A 24,866-nucleotide genomic window follows, 5' to 3' on the forward strand; every position below is an offset into this window, starting at 1 on the left:
ATGATTACAGGGTATGCAAAGTAATGTGAGTCACATAGATATCCGTTTGGATAAGGCTATAAGACTCTGTTCCCCAAGCCCTGAATGTGCACATTTAACCTTCTGAAATCAATTTATATAGTCATTACTAGCTGTTGTTTCATGTTTGTGGATTTGAGGCTTGGCTCTTATTGAAGAGATGATTGATTAATTACAACAGTGCAGAAACCTCATTTAGCTAGGAGGACATTTCTGGAGTTTAATTTTCTAACTGAAAAAACAACCATAAAAGTACATTAAAATTATATAATTTTGAAACTCTCTCTGAAGCTTTTCATGAGAATCTGCATTTAAGGATATCTCTCGTTTGCCTTTTAAAAATACTTTAAATCACTGATTCACTGAAACTAGACATATGTATAACTTTTCCCCTATTCTTTTTATAGATTCTGAAGTAGATTCTCTTGTAGCCTGCTTTCAATTTACAACCTTTGAAAAGGGAGAATTGTATCACTCTGTGCTAATACTGAAAATGAGGTCCAGAACATGCCATATGCTATAAGTCAAGGTCCTAGACCTGTGCGTAAGTACACAAGAGAGAAATGCTGAACCAGACAAAACTATTTATTTTAGAAATATTTCACTATTAAAACAGAAAGGACAGTTAATCACTTTGTTTCTGTTTCCATGGGAAGCTGATACATTAATGGAATTTCCCATTACAGAAAAAAATAGTATTTCAAATCAATATTTTGAAATTAAATCATATTCTGATAATTTGGAAAAGTTTTTTCTTCAGTTAAGAGCTTCACCTTTCTGCACTGCTAATGCCCTTCCATATGGTCCAATGGTTCCTCACACTGGTAGAACCTCAACTGATATTTGACCTATTTACACCTTTCAGGAGGCACAAAAATGCTGAAGAGTGATTACAGTCATCCATCAGAAACTTCCCTTAAATTTTCCTTACAGAAAAAGTCACACCTTCACATCCAAGAGGGACAGACTGAATCCCTTTTTCTCTGTCCATATCCCCAGGGTTCCAGATAAAATACTGAGATATCTCAGGGAAGGCTGAGCTGCTTAGAGGAAAAAAAAGTGATGAAGAAAAGAGACAATGCTTTGAATAGAAAGTAAATCTTGTTTAGCTGGTAGAATGCACCCATTCAGAGTAATTTTTTTTTCCCAGGATAGCTTTTTGTCTGGAAGTTAGCTTAGGCTTCTGTCTCAAGAATCTCTGTCTCTGGGCAATTCTGGTAGCTGTGTTGTGGGGCTGAGGAGGAAAGGATGTGCTCTACAACAATTATCTCCTATTAACATTGTTTAACTCAGAAACCAGCATCTAGCTCTTCCCCTGCATGGCTTTTTGCAAATCTGCTGAAGGGTAGCAGTGCCTTGGAGGTGGCTAACTCATTCTTGTATGATCAGAGAAATATCTGTACATGAAACAGTGAGGCACAGTCCAGCCCTTATTTGGCTAATTAAGCAGGAAACCAATATTAGCAGCTTTGAGAAAATCCAAGACAAATTTAAGCATCTGGTATTTTCCACTCATCTCTTAACATGGGCTTTCTTGGCATATGAGCTGTTTTTTGGCTGTTTTCCAGTACAAGCAGAGAGCTTGTATTATAGGAGAAGTCAACAAGAGTCCTCACTTTCCCACCATTCGCTCTCTCTCCTCTCCAAAAAAACAGTGATAAGGCCAATGTAATCTCTTTGTGCATCCCAGGCATAGCAGGAGATGTGATTATCTCCTAAAGAATGAGTAGTATACACAGTTGCAACACTTTGGACATACTTTCCCTACACACCAAATGACTTTGGGATTCTTGATGGTCCTTTTGGCAACTTCTCTTCTTGCTGTCCCTCACTGCAAAAGATGGGCTGCCTTCCTGGCCACTCAGAGATGCATTTGTGAGAAAATAGCTAAGACAAGATTGCCAACAAACCAGACAAGGAGGAAAAAGCTTCGAACTTTCCTCCTCCTCCTCAGATATTTTCATGTATCTACATTCTGCAAGAACTATATGTTCCCACATTTACCAGGGGCTGCAAATGTTACTGAAAAAGGAAAATTTCATGGTACTAGTCTTCAAAATGATAGTGCTTGAAAAACATTCAGTCTCTCCACTAAGCATGTTTCATTTCATTGTATCACTGCAGGAACCAGGAACCCAAGTATACAATAGCTGCCACCCAAAATAATTAAAACCTGGTTTTTTGCACATAATGAGTACAGGTCTTGCCCACACTCCCTCTAAACAGCTCCAGCTTTGGTTAAAACACGACTACAGTAAAATGTAGTTAGGGGTCTCATACATAACACCAGAACAAGAAATCACAGCAATATAAATCACAATTTGATCTCCAACATAGGCAGTTTAATAGGGCATGATTCAGCAAAGCATTTAAGCAAACGGTTAGATCCCATTGATTTAAGTAGGGGTTTAAGTACATATTAAGTACATAGTTGAATTGGGGCCATACTGTGAAGGGACTCTTAGAACAAGGGAAGCGTGGTAGGCTTTGCAGATCTTTATATACAGTTCAGACATTTAACTTAGCAAATTTGGCTTAGGAACCTGTATCATGCAAAAGGAGCCAAGGACAGACTGCAAGAACATTTGGCTGCTGAGGGTCACTTCAGGATAATGCAACATACCAATATGGGATGGATTTAGTTTCTAAGATACTTTTATTTTGTAATTATAATATAATTTATAATTAAGGTGCGTCACCTTCTTGCATCATTCAGCACTTTATTGTACATACTGATTGCTGCTGCTGCTAAATTTCTAGTCCTCTTATTTATTCCTCTCCAGTTCTTCCCTCCCACTTTTAACCCCAACCTTCTGGTTACAGGGTAAGGAGGAGGCATATGACATTTGCTGCCTGTCAGTCAACTCTTGCTGCATAACCAGAAACAAAAAAAGCTAACAGCACCAAGTGCATCATCCTGGAACGTGAAGATGTGGTTCTCCAAGCAGGGATCAAACCAGACATTTTATCTCAGTTAAAATTATATAATTTCTCTTGTAGGTGTTCTGGAGTGATATCAAAACTATGTTTAGTCTATATGTAATTTCCTAAATATTGTAGCTGTCACAAAGAATTATTTTGCCTATAGGATGACTTTTAATTATTTCCTTATCTTTTTTCTTGGCTCCAGACATTATATAAGTTATCTAATTCTACTGACACTATTGCAGATGGTTGAATTATTTCTATTTATCTTGCAGAGTAGAAGTTAGATTTGGGGGCATTAATAATGCTTGTTGTCAGCTTTTCTTTTTGGGAATAAGCCTATTTTCAGGGAAGTCTGGGAAGCTTGGTTCCCTAGGCCTAAGAATAGCCCAATAGGAAACAGAACATTACATCATGTCCAAGCACTGCCATTTGTAGTAAAATTAAGACTCAAGGGATCAGATTTTATGAAATCACCAAATCACACTTTTAAACATTAATTTTGAGATTAGCTTTTATTTAGCATTAAGTTCTGAAGCTTATTAGAAAACCTCTTTATTGGTACTAGCTTCATGACAGGGCCAAATTAAAACACAACCAAATTTTGAAAAGCTAAAAAGCTTGATTTCATTGCTTACTTCTAATACACAGTTATTTATATAGACAACGTTGTATAAATCAATAATGGTGATAGCTACCATACATAAATAATGATGATTATTTTCTGCTTGACTATAGAGATGGGCAATGGTTTTCCAGACAATTTAATCTGTTTTTTTTTCCCCCTAAAAATACAGTCATCTTTGAGTTAAAAGGTTTGCAAATTTCTGGTGGACAAATTGATGCCAGTGCTAGAAGCTATTCTCATCTTTTCTGACTCCTACCATGGTATTTTCAGAAGAGTGTTTTACTCCGTGGAAAATGCATGAGTCCATTCACAATGCAGCCATTACAACGAAAGTACATACAATTACTGCCCCAACTCAGAAAGTCTCTCTCTAAAACAGTGCAAGACCAATTTAATTACGTGATAAACTGACCTTGGTATCGTTGCATGCATTTTTATTTCTGGTAAATTTGCTGAGCAAACTGCATTAACCAATGAAAATACTGACCTTTATGGGTGCGCATGTAGATGAGCACCAGGATCCTGAGCATACGAATGTTCAACCCAGCTTGCTCTCACCCGGGTGGGTGCAGAACGCTCTAATTTCATGACAAAGAATTGCTTTGGATTTCTTAGTACTGTATTAATCCCAGCTTGAAATTTAGGACACAACAGTCTTTGAACTGAGGCCAAATGTGTTTGCAGCGATTAGCAGATAAATTAGGAAAATACTCAGCCTATTAAAATGAACATAATCAAGATGTAATTGGATAGTGAATTAAATCTTTTGTTTAACACTGATTAAAACAGTAATGTGGCATGATGGTTCATGCTCTGAAAAAGTATATACCTGACATTTCATATACTGTGTCAAAGAACAAAAAAGAGAGTAAATATTTTTTAGCAATAGCACTGAAAACATTATGGAGTAGTTAAATAATGTTCAGTCTTTCCACTGTAAACACTTAGATATAAGCAAATTTTTACATTATTCAACAGATAAGTATTTCCAGTGTAAAGAGGCACAATTTTTCTTCATTCTCAATCATGACAAAAAAAAATTGGTCCCATTTACCTCCTCAGATGAATCTTACCCTCTGAATAGTACAGCATGGCTAAAAAATCTGCTTTGGGAAAAGATTTAAGTGAACAACTAAATGAGAATATTTTTTCAAGAGATATAATGGAAGTCTCCAATACTTTTACTTTCACTTGCAGGCTTTCCAAACAGTCTAAAATCCCAAAGAGTAGAAAGAAAATCACTTATGTTCTATAGCAATACAGTTTTTCATGTTGGAGGGGCAAGGATTAAAGATTTTCCAATAAACTTTCTGTACAGTGTATTACTATGCTGAATTAATGTCGATTTTATTCAGAATTTACATTACATGATGTCTATCTTAACAAAATAAAGGCTGAAGAGGGGCTATTCTCATTCAAGAAACACAGATCTATATCCCATTTCAATTACTTCTGAGGCAGGGACCTCAGGGATCACAGTTGTTCTAAAAATCTCTCTGCTGCCCATGGATCTAAAATATATTTAAAAACAATTTTCCAATATGGATTTAAATGAAAATCAGCCTAACAGGCAAATAATATAGTATACTAATATGATGATGCTAATTCAGTAGCTAAACAATCAAACCAACACCAGTAACCCCGAAAATAAAATACATGGAATACCAAACTCCCCTACAACTCAAGGAAAAAAAAAAAAAAAAAAAAATCAAAGCTTGCGATAAATTCTGCAGTGAACTGTGACCCTGCTGTTGCTGTTACTACTTTATAAGCAAAACAGCAGTAATCAAGGATGACCTTTATGTAATCAGTTATAGTCACATCCACATCGACAGGACAATTCTAAAGGGAGGGGGATGGGGGAAGTGGTGGAAGCCTTTTTTTTCCACAGGAAAATAATCTATTAGTATTGATAGCCCAGGACTGGTGTCCTTTACAGGAAAGCAAAAGCAAGGCACAGCACACTCATCTCAGGGATGGTTAATCGCTCTGATTTTCTTTTTTATCATCATGAAAAATGATTTACAATTTAGGATGACTGTCAGCACCTCTCCTCAAGGGAGGGTAAAGTTTGGGACTGTCTAGGTATTTGGGGGACTCATGAGCTATAACCAAAGCAGACTGCGCTTGGCTTGAGTCCTTCCCAAAGGCTGTGAAAATGCAAACCACAAGGTCTCCTGTTGCCTTCTACCCTCTGTGTCGTTACAGAGCTGCTGGTGCCGTGAACGAAGAACTAAAACGGCAGTCATTGCGTATGTCTTTTTTCCAAGACTGCAGGACTCCTGAAGTACTCTAGCTAACGTTACACAGGTCTGCTTGAGCTTTGGAAGCCATCCAGCAGTTGCAATGCAGAGATCAGGAAAGACTGATTTCATCCATCTCTTGGGTAAAATACCCTGGTTTTAGGGCAAAATTAGCACATTGACCCCATGTTGGTAAGATTAGGCTGTTTCAGCCTACTGGTACCGATACCGGAGCTATTTTAACACAAGCGAAGGACTCCATTACAGCTTTTAATGAAGACGGACTGATTTTGTCATCTCCTTTGTTTTGTGACTATCAGCTTAAAACTATATTCGTAACTTCTACAGAAACATGTACAGGGAACGTACAAGGCAGGAGCATCGCCAAAGGCTCCCAGCAAGCCACTCTCAACCAAGTATGGCACCGCATAAGTAAACAGAACAGCACATTGCCTGGTGGGCAACGACGTACACTTTCACCACCTTGTTGTTTCGCTAGACTAATACATCTGCTGGGCCTCTACCAGTGACGAGTCTTTAAAGGAATGTGGTGAAAACCCAACTTGCCCTGGGGAATTTACTGAGGAATCATCTCAAACAAGGAGGGGAATTTACTGAAGGAATAATCCAAAAGAGGATGGAAGGCTCTAAACAATGTAATCTGTCTTGTTCATTTCTAACATCTAGGGGATAAATTATCCCTCAGATGGAAACTAAACCCACAAGTAGGAAAAGTTATTTGGCAAACATGCCATAATACCCCACAGTCATCATATCTTCAAAAGCAAAGCTATTTTCAGGCCAAGAGATGGGGATTTTGAATTCCCAGCTACAAGCATTCAAAATCTTCCAAGAAACTCTTCTAGATCTCCTTGTACATGACTAAAAGCACAGGTCTTCCAGCTAGTCCTCCTGTCTCTGTAATGCTGGCATTGGGTACTTTTCTATCATTTGCCACTTAAACCTTTGTCTTTTCCTTCACAGCACAAATGACCCCTGTAAGGCTACCAAGGAACAATGCCACGGACAAGTTTTCCCTATAACTTTCCTCCGCTTTTACAGGTTATCCTTTATGGTTTGAATGTACTTTGGTAGATTTAAAAGGCAATTACTTATTTCATCCCTTATGAATTTTATAGCAAGAGCTATGATCCTGTTATACAGATATTCATGTTGTATCTCAAAGCAAGCTATAGCTCACTGCAAATGATGAAGCATATTCATATGATTCCTGCTAATACTTATTTAGGAATGTAAATCAACTAAATTAAACAGTTGTCCCTGTAATCAAAACCACAATGATCTCCATAATTGCTCCTTTTTTTCTATTATATTTTTCCTTAGTAGAGAAGCAAAAGGCCAGGGCTTCTAACACACAAACTGGAATCAAGAACAGAGAATAAGATCGAATATCTTTGTTTTACCAATATCTTTTAGGCTCAAAGACTAGTGAGTAGGTGGAAAAGTCAATATGCAGACCTTGTGGGCACCATTATATTATTTCCTGTTGTTTGCCCAAGAATCCCTTGATTATTTAATGTGGAAATACATAAAAGTAGTATTGAAAGCAGCAGTACAGTGACATCAAATGGAAACACACATCATCCAAAGATTATTCTCAAGAACAACATTAGAAATAGTCAGGTCTACCAATGATGGGAGTTTACGATAGCCAAGTCTAACAGGTACCTGAGTACTTCCCTGGACAACCATCGCTGGCAGTCAGATCATGGAAGGCAAAGTCCAATGAATTAGGCCATCTTTTTGAAGAAACTCTGGGGTCAATACACATCCAGTATTTGAAGAACCACACAAATCCTAGGAAGGATACTGAAATGAATACACAGCCACAAAGAACTAGTGACTTTAGATTTCCAGAGAATTAAGGAGGCACCTACTGGTTCAGCTGCGGGGCACAAAAAAATGTACATTTCTCCTTTGTGCCAGTTCTGTCTGTAAAGCAACGGTCTTAAGGTCTATTGCCTTCAAAGGCTTATTTGCTTTGGACATTACTGAATAATATCTACATATCTCACCGTGGCACACTCCCTACACTGGTCAGGAGGGTGCAAGAAGCTGGCTGGACCAGCTTGGCACACTTCCCATTCAACAAGGAAGAAGACAGGACCAAGCTTTCTTGCCACTGGAGCAGCAGCAGCAGAAGAAAGCTGGGCTTTTCACCAGGGTTTAATCCAACCCTGTGCTAGCACAGGTTAAGCTGTGTTAACATCAGAGATTTATTTACAGGAGGAGCATAGAGGGAGCCTTAAAACAATATTTTCTGTTTGAAGGAAAAGAATACTTGGGATTACCAATATTATACCCAAATGTGCTCAGACTGTAAAGTGGGCTTTAGACTATCTATCCTGAAGAGCTTTGAAATCCATAGATTTCCCTTAGTATACAGTTAGAACTACAGGAATTGTGATATCTGCTCTGTCCTAAGTAACTGGTTTTCTGAGGAAGGTGAAAAATTTGTCAAGGGCACTTACAGGTTAAAGATTATGGTATCAAAATACTTGCGTTGTAGACAAAATAGTTCTTTCAGTATTTCTCTATCCATTTGTAAATATATTCTAAAATCTCATTAGCTTCTTTGACAGCCACTGCCAGTTGTGTCCACAGAGGCACTTAACTGACAACTCCATGTTGTGTCTGCGCTCAGCCCCTTTCCGAGAACCTTTCCGCAGCCCCTTACAACAAATTTCAACTAACGTCACACTGCCCAGTCAACCAGATTTAACTTTCTCTAGAGTTTGTCGTGATGCAAATAACCTTTATTAAGCTAAATAATGTTTTCCTTATCATCGGGACTGGAAATCTATTTTCCCTTTGTCTCTACACGTGCTACGCCCCAACTTGCATTTTCTATCAAAGGCAAGAGACTCAAGATGGCAACAGAGAGCTAGAAAAAGCATATTCCAGGAAAATACTATAAATATCCCTTTTGTTGCTTAATGTGTTGATAAACCACTTGCTAGAGAAGCCTCTAGTGTTAATCTGCCTGTCAGTCTCTCAGCAATTCCCATCTAAAATTAACAGCAAATAATTTTGTCAATAAAGAACGTTTATTTGCAGTTGCATTGCTCTTAGTTTGCAGAATATTAGCTACTCAAAACATAAGCAAACAGGCATAGCCTAGAAAAGACAGCAGTGTGAAAATTAATTTGTAATCTTATTTTTTAGTACATTTAATGTTACAAGATTCAGCAACATTTAACAGACTTTGGACACATCAAACCTTAAGGGCAAACATTGTATAATTTTTTTTTTAAATAGTTCTTAGGAAAAAAAGATTCTAAGATGATTTTAGAAAACTTAAACATACATTTTTATAAAGAGGATGCTGTCGCCACTTGCAGAGAAACACCCTACAATGCAAACTGGATGCAGAGCCTCTGCATATGCCTTGAAACTGCTGTAGCGCACTGCGTGACAGCTGCTGCCTTCCATCCCAGAGGTAGCAGCCTATAAATGATGAATGAACTTATTCATGCACTCTGTAGCTATCTTTCTGAGTGTAAGAGATATATCTCGTATGGATTACATACATCTGTCTAGATGTATGTACCCATAAGCTAAATTTGGTTTAGCAACATTGGAAAGCCTCCCAAAAGTATGGAATTTTAGAGGTATCACTTAACAGTATTCCCCATGATAAATATGTCAAAAAAGCAATATTTTCCTACAAGATTATCCTTAATTAGTATTTGTCCCTTGAAGATCTTGTAATAGCATGCCTGCTTCAATCTATGTGACTCTGCTGGCCAAAGAACTTGCTGTCTTAAGGGCTGGGCCAGAGCTGATAAGGGTTTATCCCTTTACTTCAGTAGGCTTCAGATCAAGCCCATAGCTCCTGCCAGGGGAGGAAAAATGGCTTTTATAAAAGGGAAAGAAAAATTTCTGCTTAAGCTCCTGCTTCTGCTCACAGCAAGTGTTGAAGGCTTTAAAGCTGATTACAAATTAAAATGTCTATGTCCCCAAATGCTTGCCTAACTTCAAACAATTGGCTGCCAGCAACTGCTGAGTTGGAGCTGCAGGGACAGGTATGCTGAAAACTGACACCTATTTCAAGATCAGAAGAGAGTACTGAGGTCTAGAGTACAGCCAAAATAATCCAAGGCAAAGGGAAAAATGCCAAGGAAATGTGTTAGAAGTAGTTTCTTATTATTCTGCTGGTTTGCTGACATAAAGTGAGAGAAGACAGCCAGGGCTGGAGTCCCCTGGGACCAGGTGCTGTGACACCTCCAGCACAGCTAACGGGCCACATTTGGTCATGAACATTTACCCAGCATCGATGCCTCCGAAGCGCTAGCATCACCCCACCTACCACAATCCTCCCCCTCTGCCCTACCCTTCCTGGACAAATCCTTGCATGCTGTTTCCCTGTTTGGCTTGCTGTCCGTGTGCGATTGCGCTGGCGGCAAACGGGTATGCCACCAGAATGACAGCTATTCACAGTGACGCTGAGCCGCCCGATCCACTGAGTGGAGAAATGCAGTCAAAAGGGTCAAGCGACGCCCCTGGGAGCTGGAGAGACGCACTGAAATTCACACCGCACCTCAGTAATGATAAACCACCACACACTCCCAACAAAAAGCCCCAGTGTGTTTAACTCTCCTCATAGCTATGAAAGAGTAATTGCAGTATGATTGTTTTTCTCTGTTAAATCTGATGTGATATTTTGATAGAGCATACGTTTTTATTACAGAGGACTTGTCACATGTTTTGGAAATCCTCTGTTAAATTCAGTGGTGACAGACAGGCTGCGGTCAGCAGAAAGCACAACTAGTATCAGCCAGCTCAGCTGGATTTTTTTTCCCCTTTGCCATCACCGGATAGAGGATTATCTACAGAAAGAGATTCCAAGTTAGGCTATTTCTCTTCTCTGAAACACCTTATGTAGGAAATTTTCTCTCTCCATTAACTCTACAGGGAGTTTTGGGAGAAACACACCACCTGAGTAGCTAGATGGGAATGCAAATATCCCCTGTGCCTCAATAAACCCATATAAATCAGACTGCAATAACAAATGGCTATACTAGGTTAAGCCAAGGTATCCTGTCTTTGATAGAAGCTAATTGCCGAAGACTGTAATAAGAGGGGAAGCCACACTTGCCCAGGTGTGCTCTCCCAGCATCCCGCAGTTGGGAGCTCAGGAACTTGAGTCAGATGTCACAGCATTTTGTTAAATATCCCCACATGGAATTTTCCTCAGTGCATTTGTCCAGCAGAGATGAAACAAAGACTTGGAGGATGATACACTGACTTAAATTTCCTTCGCATTCATCTATGTCATCAAAGATCAGCCCTGAGATTCCCTCCCCACTCCAAACAGAAGTCAGTCACATGCAAGGCTGCTACAGAAATATCCGTTGGCTCCCACAACTACAGATGGCACAGAGATACAAGCTAAGCATTTAGTCCGTATCACCTCTCCACTCATATCTATCCTGAAAGTCCACATCATCCAGGCCAGCCTTTATCTTTAGGTTTCCAGCACTTGGAGAAAGCAGAGGCAAGGCAGTCCTTTAAGAGAATCATCTCAAATGCATTCACTCTCTGAAAAACCTTTAAACCTTACGAGTTTAAAATGGAAAAGTCAGGTAGAGCAGCAATGTTAGGAAGCACTGTTTGTAAAACTAGGAGCGTGGAGGCATTCACACCACAGATATTAGCTATCCTACAGTCACTACAGAATCACTACGCTGGCGTTAACTGTAGCAGATTTTGAAATAGGAGGAGGGTGGGAGGGAGATGCATTTGCCAGGAAAGATTCACCCTAAGAACTTTGTAATAATTTTTAATTGTAAAAGAGTTATCATTTGGTTAATGCTCTACACTAAAATAACTAAAAAATTTGTTTTATTAAATCTTTCCTCAATCTATGTAATACCATCCAATATGGATTATATTAGGGTTTTTTAGTGTTAGCTTACAGTATGTGAACTACATATTATATATACATTTACAAGGCATCTCATGGTGAGCAAAAAATTATGCACTAAGTATTATATTATTTAGTGTACATTTGTCTGTAAGCTAGATGGAAGAAAATTGGGCTCCTGTCTAGAAAAAAAGATGGTCCAAACCAACTGAAAGTAATTTAAATTGCATTATAATAGGAAGGAATTTTAAGTACAAGAGGCAATTCTCTGGCCATCATTCTTTGGTTTTCTAAACGCATGTCAAAATGCAAGATCCCTAGCATAAGTTTATTTTCTACTTAACAAATTATTATTATTCTGTTCTATTGAAAAGTGAGCGAGGAAAAACTGAATTTCTCATGCTATTTATAAGACAGGAACAGGAGGGACTAATACATTTCTGTGCAAATTAGGTGATAACTTTAGCAGAAGAATTAATTAATACATTAGGCAGAATGCAAAAAAAAAAAAAATCATGTAACAAAATATTTGGGCTTCAACAGTCTGAGTCAGCCTGTACATGGAAAGACTTTACAGGCCTATACACTGTGGCTCCTCCTATAGACTGACCCTATAAAAGCTTATTAATATGTAATTTTCCATGGTATTTGATTCTAGTGTATCTTTTTGCAGCAGAAATCAAGTCTTTTAGGATCACTGGGTCGTGCCCTAGCCCCAGCCTTGGGCTGAGAATATTAAATCTTCTTCCGTACCTTTTAGATCTTCTTCCAAACCAGTTGTTACCCATGCAGGTATCTCCTGTTTCCAATGAGAAGATGCTACTATTAGTCCTTTAAAACCTAATGAAATGATACATATTATTAACACAAATAACATCATGAATCCACATAAACATTAGAGAAAAGGAATGAAAAGTTTGTGTAAGCTACAGCTTTACAGTGAAATAAAGCTGTTGTACATGCTGTACAAGTGGGGTTTGTCAAGAGACCTAAACAACCTATGTTCTTCAGCTGATGAAAGTGTGTGTGTGTGTGTGTGTGTGTGTGTGTGTGTGTGTGTGTGTGTGTGTATGATGCCAATTACAAATCCAGACTATACAGAATTCCTAAAATATAAAGTTTATTAGCTTAGCAGGGGAGATCTTGCCAGAATTTGCTAATTCCTATCTCTGGATTTTCTCCTTACAATTGTCTCATGCCACCACTGAAGTTTTCCAGGATAATATCATAGACTGGCTATCCCTTCGCTCCAAAACCATCTCCTTTTGTTTTAAACTTTGCCTTTCAAACTCAAGCAGTTGACTGAATAAGCTAAAAATGCAGATTATCAGACAAATACAAACAATATCGTCTTTCATGTAGTCCATCACACGCCTACAGCAGGCATGACATTTTTATCCAAGGACCAAAATAAGAACCTGTATCTTGCCAGATTCCTCCTGTAGTCAGTAATCACATCTCAAAATTAGCAAAGTCACATGTATATCTCACTGAAATGTATTATGTTACTGGACAGCTATTCTTTTCATGCACAATCACAGACATGACAACAGAGGAGGGTCTGATTGCCTGGATTAAATATATGAACTGCCACAAAGAATTGAAAAGGCAGTAACAGTTCCCACAAGAATTTACTACAGTTACAACTCAAAATCATGACACCATTCTCTTGAAATGTCTGAAAATTTTAGCACAAAAAGTGCAAGGGGCATCACTGCACACGCTATCAGAAATACACTATTGGGGGCATCACACTATCAGAAAAATCCAAAGGTTTGCCATTAGCCAAGAAAGAATATGAAAATACTTAAGGAGAAGATATTCTTGACTGTAAACAACAAGATTACACTCCGGTGTGCCTCTGTCAAAATGCTGAAATTTGCTTCCCAGCTACTCCGGTGTAAGGCTGGCTAGGGGAAGAAGGATGCTTGACTTTACTTGGGAAGAACTGGGAGCTGAATTTAACCTTAAGTAGTTAATTTGTGGCTAATGAAAGCAAAAAATAGGAGCAAAAGTGCATGTTTATCACACAAGTTAAGAAGTTGAAGGGCAAACATTCAAGAAGTTGGGAGTCAATAATGCCTTAATAAAGATGGAAAGTAAAGAGACAGAAATGAGTATTAATATGTTTTAAAAGGGAAAAGACCAAAATCATATTAATGCACATGTGAAATAAAAACCACACTACTGCAAAAAAAAATAGGATAAAAAGTGTGGCAGTTTAGTCTGACTGATTTGCTATTTGACAGTTAATAATGAAAGACACTGCCTTGGTAAGAAAAAAATCAAGTCTGCTTAGAGGCAGATATTTCTACTTTTATTGACAAAACCCTGCAAAACAAATTTGAAAGCTAGGGCTGTTTTGGGGAGGAATATAACATGCCCTAGATGTTACATGTGAAGAAAGTAAAAGCAAATAAATTGAAGACCAAACAGTAGCAAAAAGTGGTTTCAGAGATATACATTACAGGGAGTTGCCCCATTCCCTTAGAAAGAGGACACTGATTTTACAAGATCTCTCTTTAAATTAGATCTTTGGTATTTTCAGATACTGGATAAACCATCAGGAAGGGTTAGGAGCAATATGCCAGCTTCACTGATATCCTCCATTTCTATCTGAGCAAGCCAGTAAGAGACTGGAAACCAACTGCTCAGGATAAATTTATATAGAGATCAACTCTGTCCAGAGGAAAGTGTTACAAGAGGTTAAACACAGTCTCACAATATTATGATAAAATAATATGATGAAAACAGCACAGAAAAACAGAGGAACATTTAGAGATTCTCTGGATTTGTAAAGGAAGGGAGTGCCAAAGGAACTGATAAAAACGCTGCAGGAATTGCTCTAACGCATCGAGACCTCAAGCCTTTCCAATATACCCCATCCCCTAGCGGGACTACATTTCTGTACTGATTTCTAGAGGACAGTTGAAGATTATACAAATTATTATTCCCCATGAAATCCTAAAGGCCCTCCCTGCTATTGTAAAGGCAAGCAAGGGAGATAGGAGGACATGTCACGCTCCTTTTCGTATTAGCCTCCTCTCAAAGCACAGTGGGGATTTGCATTAAGGGTTTAGTTTAGTTCCAGGTTATGCACAGCTCTCCCTGATAACCATCCAAGTCACCAGCACATCCCAGCACTGTGCCTTTTTGAAGACAGAAGTGAAAAACAACCCCCAAACTCCTCCACAAAACAATAAAACCCTAGAGAATTTACTTATTTTAAAATAAAAAAAATAGCTAATTTCTAACAGATCGATACTCTGTCTTTTCAAGTTTTTTTCTAGCAACACATCATTTACTTCACTTTGATTTCACTTTTACATTATAGGTTGCACCATTATAATTACCTCTCTGAGCAGAGATCCCAAAAGGATTTAGAAAGGTGTCCATTAGTATGGTCATTTATAATGTGTTGACTGTGCTTATTTATGCAATTAGCATGGTGGATTCATTTGCATGCCAACTATTAAGATATTCTACAACTAATTTGTAAACTTACATTTTTTCAGGCATTTATAGTTAGCATCTTTATAAAGAAGGCTTATTTCATTGCATTAGTTTTTTAAGGATGGCATTACTTCTTAAAATCTCGGATGACGACATCTGAAGACCTCAAAAAAGATGCTTCATTCTACAACTGCATCATCTACATTCCAGTATTTAATAGAACTATGAATAAAAGCTGGAAATGTTAAAATGCTTAAGGAAACAAAGTGTTTTCCCTGGCCGTATATCACATTAAGCCTCTGCCATGACTGCATGCACAAGGCCTCCATACACATCTGAACGTGCGAACTGCAAAAATGCTGATGCCCAGTAACCCCGTGGGAGTTGCTCAGATGTAACCAATGACGGCATCTGGCCATGTGTGTTCTGCATTGCTATTTTTGGAGAAAAAACTCTCCCAACTTCTGCTTCTCTGGTTTGCGATATAGTTGTACATGTTGAGAAATTTACACTGCAATAGTCACAAGTGTAAAAACTTACTCCTCATGCACAGCATACAAAATAACACTATTCTATGCATTTAAACCGAAGAGTGGACACGGTCTTGCTCGATATGCTTCTTCCATTAACCACAGAGCTTACAACAGCTCACGGAATGTTAAAGTGTGGTTTTACTGAAATATACAGCTAACCAACAACTCACTCTCAAGAAAAACTGATTACCCAAAACCATAAAAGACATGCAGCATGACAATGCACACGTTTAAGAGCTAAAGATTTTCAGAAAAATGAGTAAGTAGGAAATCATACCAGGACCTTGGTGGAACAGGGAAATTTTTTACCAGCTGAGGAGCCAGCCCTGAGCCTGGAACAGTGTTTCTCCAGCGGCAAGGCAGCAGGCAGGACTGGTTTGTAAGGTAACGCTCATCCATAGCTCAGGGAATATTTCTGGTGAGCCTTGTGGGTCAGAGAAGGTTCCTTCCACACTGCAGACTAAAACTACTAAGTTTCACGTGCAGCTCATAATAACCATAACGGACACTGGTAGAAAAGCTGCATTTTCTGCCTGGTAGATTCCTGCAGTAACCTCTACAGTTCTGAACCCATGGAAGAAGAGAGAGTCTGCTATGGGAGGAGAGCATTTGCAACAACAACATTGTGGGCTACATTAACATAACATGAATAATGCCAACATACTCCTCAACTAAATGCTGAAGTTACCTGTGGCCACATGAGATGCTTGCAAAATCTGTGTAAGCTACATGTCAAAAATTAGTTAAAGTTATCATACGCCTGTTCCTTAGAATGAAGAGTCACCTTTAAAAATACACACACACACACACACACATATATATAAAACTTCTGTTTCTCTATTGCGGTATTTTTCTTTGATGCTAGTAAACAGAAAATGAATAATACTCCAGCAATGTAAACCTCCTGAAGGTGAAACCATAGCTACACTAAACCTCATATTGTCTACATGCCACTTTGTTTTATGCCTGTAATGAGATACTGTGAAAATGCAAGAGAACTTGACCTCACCCTCATCTTTGGACTTGCAAAATGATCTCTGCTTGAAACTTCCTCACATTTCCTTTCATGTGCCAGATCAAGACTGAGACCAATCAGATAAAGCAGCGTGTCTTGAAGGCCTGACTCACAGCTGTCCAGACAGTTAACCTTAGCTATGGAAAAAATCAAACAATCTGTTTTCTTTGCAGGCTTACAACTGCTGTATCACATGATGTGACACTAATTTCCCAACAGTGTATACTTTGAAGTTGACAAGTGTTAAGCCATGATTAAAAATTCCAGCTGAATATAAGTACCTGTCACTTAGATGGGTCCCTTGTTTGCATTGGTGACCACAGGAAAACAATCAGAAATCCATCTGTCAACAATTTCTATAGGAGGAAGGTGCTGCAGAAACCGAATTATAGGGTGAAGCGGTCAACTGGTCAACTTTCTCAGTACTTGTAAAACAGATAGAGATTTTGACTCAAAATCAGCCTAAATTAAATATAGTTAAATTTTATTTTACCACTGGGATCAAGAATGACACAGTGGACATAAAAAAATAAATAAATAAAACCACCCAACACACACACGCACACACACAGTGGGAAATTTTGTGTACTGGCTTCCAAAAAGTCATGGGTATAGTCTGATTGGTTTTACTAACTGGTTGAGAAAAATAGCTGTTTTATCAATTAATTAAAATATGCATCCAAGCAACAGCTGTACCAGAAATGCACTAATTACAATAGATAGATAAGAAGCGCAATTGGATAGCTTCAGTACCTGCAGGGAAAATTGTGACTTCTGAAGCAACCTTATGTCAGATTAAAAGTGACAACTTTTCACAGACAGTATGTCTTTGATAAGTATGCTACTGTTTATTGTATATGCTTTGAATATGCATTTAAAATTAAACTAATATGCACTGCCTTGTTAATAGGACATAACACTGAGCTATTTTTGCTTCCTTGATAAATCAGTCGATCCAGAACCTTTTTAGAGGAATAAATTCTCTAAGTAAAATACAGCTAACAGCAGAGGTTGTTAAATTGTAATAAATAGACATTATGCACATTAAATATTAAGTGAACACACTACACAGGAACGCTACAGATCATTTAAATCAAGAAGCAGCAGCTATGAAATAAATAGAAAAATTCCAAAACATTTTCAATAATTAATAGTTACAGCAAATATTCAAAACAGTTGTTTAGTCTAGATGAAATCCTTATTTGGGACATATTAGACTAAAAATGCCATCTGATGTTCCTTGTGCTGGCTTTCCTTCACAAGGGAAGAAGAACAGGAGGAACGTGGGAGAGGAGCACTGACATTTTACTCTCAAATGCTTACTTGTGTGAGTGATTTTACCACATGAAGAGTCCTGCTGAATTCACCAGGACTATTCAAAAAAGAAATTCCTCTTGGGCATCATTGTTCACAGAACTGAAGCCATTAAAGGCTGTTAACCCTCCTCCCTGGTAGTCACGTTATTTACATATTTCCCTATGAGCAGGGCCAGTCATTAAGAGGAAATACAGAAAAGATTTCACTGGACAATACAATTCTCAGAAGTACAGTTATTTAATTATTACATACAGCTAAAGATGTTGTCAACCAAGGAATCAAGCTTTAAGCAAACGCAGAAGTTTTAGAAATTTTAGTTCAGTTTAGGCTTGGGAAGCACCTTTACTACTTACAGATCTGTAAGCTGTGCACAGCATCCTCTGATTACAGAGCAGAAGCCTCCAGTGCAAAACACCTCCCCTCTCCCCCTTAGCCACAACAAGAAAAGTGACACTCAGAAAAACATTTTTAAAACAGCCTCCTTTTCCCCTTGTTTTGGCTTACAAAAGACCACATTAATTTCAGTGAAAACAGGAGCTAAGTAGTATAACAGCTGGCCCTTAAATTTATGGAAAATAGCAGCCCTTTTCACTGCCATAACAATTTTCTTCAAGTCATTGCAAGTGCTGACGGTAGTGCGTGCACGGGTTTCTCCAAGGAGGACCTCTGCATCGCGCCTGTGCCGGGCCAGGCTAGAACGAGGACCTTCACACAGCAGCAGAGAAAATGGCTTTGTCAAACCCCTGTAGGTTGAACGCTTAATAAGCTACCAGGCTTCCTCGGGCCTCCAGTTCACTGTATGTATTGGATCTCCTTTTCTGAAGATTTTTCACTGTTTTCTCTTTTCAGTTAAGCTGAGAGAAGCCAGTGGGAGAGGGCAGGGGTTAGCACCGGCTGGCCGCGTGGATCCTAGTTTCTCCACGCAATCCCCATGACGGTTTTCAAAAAGGGGTCACAATGGCATGGGACACGGGCAATCAGGCCAATACAGACTCACAGCTGGCTGATTTGCACACCTGTTGGCAGTAGTTTCTCTTGTGTTTGAGTACCTTTTTCTACACTGAAAGTGATATTTATCTCTCCTAAGAGCAATGGGCTTTAAGGTACACCATTATACCAATTTCAATGTTACTCACAGCAGGAAATTAATATCTTGTTAGAAACATGACTCTAAAATGATGGCATTATAATCACTGAAAGACTTAAGCGGACATGATTACAGTAACTTATATCTCGATATGATTACAATAACTTGTATCTATTAATTAAATACATATTTTGCAGATGAAATCTGTTGCGATATTAACTTTTGAGAGGAAATCGTACACTTCAACTTAGCAAAGGGAAAAAGTGATATTATTTCTTTTCAGGTCAGTTGCACAACTGTAACACACAATCACAAAACAAAAAAGTACCAACTACTGAAGTAGTAAGTTACCTGGATGTGAGCAGAATGAAACTGTGTGCATTTCTAGTATCGGTGAAGACTTTTTTGAAAGGTCTTCCAGACGAGTGACATGACTGTTCTCTGCTCTTTCTCCTCTTGACCTCACCTTTTATATAAATAAAACATTTCACCTTTTATATAAATAAAACATTAAGGAACATGCTGCTTCTACAGACATTCTCTATCCATATAAATACATCCCGGGTCAGATTTTCTTCTTGTGTCATTCAGATCCATTCAACATTTCCATGCTACAAGGAAAAGAGGATTTCTAAAAAATAAATACATTGAACATATTAAAATGAATGTCTACAATGAAATCTCACTAGGACAATAATAGGTAAGTAATAATACCTCATACTTTCCATGTTCAAAGAAATCTGAGAATATGAATCACTTACCTGAGCAGCAGCTAGGCATACATCCCATTGCTACTTTACAGCTGTGGAAAATGAAGCAACGATGAACTAATAGACTTGAAGTCATCCAGTAAAAGGGGGAGACTAGAAGATCATAAAACAATAAAATAAAATATTATTAAAAATAATAAGGACCTACCAAGAAATGGGGGAGTCTTAAGGAGGCAACAATGCAAACATCTGGAAGGAGGATGGAACATACACATGGAAAGAATAAGAGTAGACTGAGTTTTTCAGACAGTGATGTGAAACTCCAAGCAGACTTCTCTTCCTTCTTCTCCCAAGTATCCCTGGGATATGAGGATGCTCCAAGCTGCCTCTTACCATCAAATCAAAAACATGGAAAAAAGCAGGTGTCGATCAACTCTTTGGTCTCCTTATTATCAATGCACTAGCTGATGCGTAGCCCCTGGCACTGGCCAAGACTTTCCCTAGAACTGGGATAACGATCACTAGCATTTGGAGAAGGACATGTAAGTAGTGACGAGCACTCAGAATACATGATGAGGGCAGCAAAGGAAAATAACTAACAAACCCCAGATGCAAGTTAAATATAAAGGTCACAGACCAAACAGTGCCAAGGTAAAGAGAATTTGGCAATCTGGGGAGAAAGCAGGTTAGAGGAAAAACAAAAGAACAAAAAAACAGTGCCAAAACAAAACTATCACTGATTACCACCACCTAGCAATCCCTTCTTCCTAGGGCACACAACCAAATGCTACTGATCTTCCTTAACTTCTAGCAGACTCCAGGCAGAGCAGAATCAAGCCGCAAGAAAACAAAACAGGCCCCAGAGCCATGGTATATATTTCTGCCTCCTTTCCCCATTAGGTCTTTGAATTTCCTGGGCAGGAGTGAGATCTACCCATTTCTCATTAATCACCATTTTAATGTTTTACAGTTATAGTAGCAAGCCAGAACCAGCAGCACTTTTGCCTGCAACTTAAACTGGCATAATTTCAAAATGTAGTGCCATAATTTCACGAAACAGGCTGGGATCACACTTACTTTGTATTTACTGTTGGCAGTGATTTATACCAAAGAGAGAGTGTGTCAGGGCACTAGGATAGATTAAAAAAATCTAGGAGAGTGCTCTATACAGTATATACCTTTTTGCAGTTTGTTTCAAGCAACTCACATATAATGTTGTAACACTACTGTCTCATAAGGACTGAGCAATGAAGCTGAGCTTTGTTATAGGCTAACCTGATGGTGTCGTGAACATGTGCATTTCTAACTTAAAAGCTAAATTAGAAGGAGTATATGACTACAGATAAAGCATTTAAATAAATCTACATAGCTGCTAAAACCAATTTGGGAGATTAAGTGAGGACATGCAAGGAGGAGAGTGCAAGAGTTAATTCAGAGTACAATTCATGACAAATTGGCTGCTGTTTTAATTTAAAAAATACCAAAATTATGCTTTTGTCAGCCTAATAAAACTACATGTTAAAAAAACCCATTCCTACCAGAAATTATTTTTATATGACCTACTATATATACAGCTCACATAAAAACATGTATGGTTTATGTAGCTTTATACAATTATTTTTGTAAGGTTTCAAGGATTTCAGAAAAGCCCTTAATTTTTCAAAAAAATATAAATCAATCCCCTTAGAAGAAAGGGGTTGTATATAGCATACTTAATTATGAATTACTAGACATTGATTCAATACCCAGCATCTCCAGACTTTCCTTGCAAAAACGGCCATGTTATTTACCTGGGTTCCTAGCTGCCCAGCTTGCCCTGCTATATCCTATAATTCTTTTTTCCAGCTCTGCCTACTCTTATTTATGAAGGTGATACCTTCTCTGAAGCAGAATCTTTGATTTCTTATATATGTATACAATAACTAGAACAAAAGGGGCCTAAACTAATAACAGAAGATTTGACCACAGTAAATCAAGTAAATATTATGGAACACATTTTACAACTAGATAAACTGAACTCAGCTGACCAAGGTGATGGAACAAAGTAACAGCAGACTTGGAAATCAAAGCAAGAAATCTTATCTAGCTATTTATTTTAACAAAGCCCACCAGATATAAGCAGCACACACATGACATACTCTTCACCGCATGCCTTTCCTATGTGGCAGATGTTTCTTGGAGAGAGAGGCTCACTGCTGTCCAGAATGCTACTTGTTGCTTAATGTCATCTGCCAACACAAAAGTCATCTCCCTTGCTGGAAATGATGAATGTGCAGCAGAAGAGGGGCCGCATATATTACAGACCTTTTTTTTCTTTCGTTTTTTAAAAGAACAAAATGTTGTGTTGCCTTTGAAATTTAGATGGAAGAACATGCCTGCATGGTGAGAGAGAACCACACCGAACAGGTTCCTTTGACTGTTTTCCTATTTTGTCATCTCTTCAGCTATTAAATAGCCTCTACAGTATGTCCCAGGATTTTAGTCCTAAAAAATTTCAGGCAGTCTGTAGCAGCTGGATAACTCCTTTTTTTTAAAATAAATGAGCACTGCTCTTGTGATTCACTCTCAGATAGCAGTCTAGGACTAGAGTAACACTTGCTTTGCAGTCTCTCCTAAACGACTTTTGAAATCGCTGTACATAGTGTAGGACAGGAAATTACTTCTAGCTTCATGTTTCAAGAAAATGCCTGCACATAGAGTTGAGAGTCTGTTTGTCTATTTTTTATGGGGCAAAACCACTTCAAAATACAATCCCTGAAAAAGGAACAACTATTTTTTATTATGCCTTGATTTATTAGGTTGCTCTATGCAGAACATGTTAAACAGAATTGTTACATGTTATCATGCAAAATGAGTGCATAGCCGGCATGTGCCAGGATGGAAAGGCTGGGGTGTTCACAGGCAACACCCAAAATGAGCATCCTACAAGCAGCAGCATCAATACATGGCATGAGGCCAGTAATCACCTAGTCTTTAATCTGTTCCTTGAGCTCCTAGGGACAGCACAGACCCAGCTATAGACCCACTTGGCTTCCCATGTTTTGTCAATAGAGATCATGTAATAAACATACAAAAGCTTCCAAATCCATTAACACAGCAATAGTCTGACGTGGCGCAGCCAAGACCTAGTCCTTTGAGCTAAAATCTCAATTATCCAATAGCAAAAGCTGTTAGCCCTACACATCTAAAGTGGGAGACAGTACAGTGACTTTGTTGGTTAGATTTTGTTTCTTCCATTCACAGAGGCTGCTTCTAACATGTTCAGAGGTGCTTCACCCTGGGCCGGCTCCAGACTACCTCAATGGAAGTAGCCGAAGCTCCAGCACGCAGCCCAGCTCCCTCGCAACTCATCTGCGCTGCACCACACAGAAGTTCCTTATGAAGGTGATGCCGAGATGCTTTTCTTCTCCCACTTAGCAACACAATCAGACCAATCGATGCCAACAGACTCACGATGCTAACAACTGTAAAAGGTTCACAGGCTGTCCCTAAAAAAATAATTTAATAAGCAATGACAAAGACCTAAAAATTCTGTGATGTTCCCCTCACTTTCCACAGAACAGCCACATCAGAAGGAAGGAAGGAAGACTGATCGACTTGATAAACTACGGAATGCATTTAAATTAAAACCCGATTATCGTCATAATGCATTTGTACTTAGGAAGCCAAGCGATTAATTGAAGAGAAATTCAAAAGAAATGAATGTGGCCTATAATGGAGTTGTGGAGGCAGTATTCTCCAGCTGACCAGACTAAAAATGCAGATATGTCTTTGTCAAACTGCTAGTAGATTTTGTTTTATTGGAGTTTTTTTTTTTTTTTTGCTATGTTTGTTTTATGTTTCCATTTTTTTTCAAGAGACTTAACGTCACGAATTTTACGTGAAATCTAATTTCAGTACCGATTAGTTTCTGTAGCTTAATGAAAAAATATATTCATAGTAATGCAGATTTCATGTGTTTAGATTTCATTTGAATGTCTAATGAGAGAAATACAGACAAAAAAAATGATTATGTTTCTCTAGGTTGAATGGAAATCAGCTAATGTTACTGTAACAGAATGTTCTCGCTGGACAGATTTCCTAGACATTTCTAATATATCTGCAGCTTCCTGAGTTGAAAGGAGAGCAGGTGGAACGGGCTGGAAATAGAAGCAGTCCTAGATTTACTGTGCAAATTCTATAAACTTGAAATGTGGGCATTTCATCTGATATTTTTTCAGGGTGACTGTATCACCACCAGTGATGCCACTAACATTTTGACTACAACAATAATATATGTCAGTGTTGCATTAAAATTATCTTCTATTAGAACAGAACCAAATCAAAAATATTTATTTATAGCTTATTTGGAAACTATTCTTTTACTTCTCTGTACTTTTTAAAAATAGCCTATGTCTGGACATATATATCATATATCCCTCTTCCAGGTGAGGCAAGTAAATGAAGACTAGTATATCACGCTGTCACAGCAAATGAGAAATAGCAACTCAAATCAGAGCTGAGGCTGTAGGAAGATTAAACAACCAAGACCTAAGTACTAAAAGTCTGGAGGCACATGCCTTTATGTGAAAAATAAGTATCAGGACAGCTTCTCGGCTGGATATAAAATATACAGTTATATAGAGCTAAGTGACATAAGAAATTCTAGCTGCTGTGATAACACACATTTTCCTCTCCAAAAAATAATTTTCTTTGATGGAGTGATGGACACTCATTATGGTTCTCATTTTCTACCTTTAGATTAATGGACATATTGCAATATATTACCATATCTACATTTTATTATACCTTATACAAAAAAAAGACTTTGCTGGAAGAGGCTGAGAAAGATGTGATACAAGAAAGAATGACAAGGACTGGAAACAGATCTTGCTCTTCTTCCAAGTAACAAAACTGCGTTACAAAAGTGTTTTGTGAGCCAAGGACATCATTCATGTGGAGACAGACCATGCTTCTCTCCTCTAAAACCTTGCAAGTTTCGTGGTGATTTAACACTTCTAGCCTTGACAGAGCTAGCCCAGCTCAGCAATGTGATACTTGAAAAGAAAAC

At 38.3% G+C, this 24,866-nt stretch overlaps 1 long non-coding RNA gene across 16 annotated transcripts in view; it reads right to left on the bottom strand.

Moving 5' to 3' along the window:
• Positions 1-24,866, bottom strand: part of LOC135329337 (uncharacterized) — a 130,459-nt gene that overhangs the window by 7,105 nt on the left and 98,488 nt on the right. For 12 of the 16 annotated variants that reach the window (XR_010390722.1, XR_010390721.1, XR_010390719.1 and 9 more), the window contains 5 exons: positions 19,868-19,969; positions 19,458-19,572; positions 16,984-17,127; positions 12,455-12,500; positions 7,504-7,632 (listed from right to left, as the gene is read on the bottom strand). This is a non-coding gene — a long non-coding RNA (uncharacterized LOC135329337). Of the gene's footprint in view, positions 1-7,503; positions 7,633-12,454; positions 12,542-16,696; positions 16,840-16,983; positions 17,128-19,457; positions 19,573-19,867; positions 19,970-24,866 lie in introns of those variants that run through there. The other 4 variants (XR_010390720.1, XR_010390713.1, XR_010390724.1 and 1 more) reach the window with 4 other exon arrangements.

The sequence above is a fragment of the Dromaius novaehollandiae genome, chromosome 10, assembly GCF_036370855.1.
Source record: "Dromaius novaehollandiae isolate bDroNov1 chromosome 10, bDroNov1.hap1, whole genome shotgun sequence".
NCBI classification, from domain to species: Eukaryota; Metazoa; Chordata; class Aves; order Casuariiformes; family Dromaiidae; genus Dromaius; species Dromaius novaehollandiae.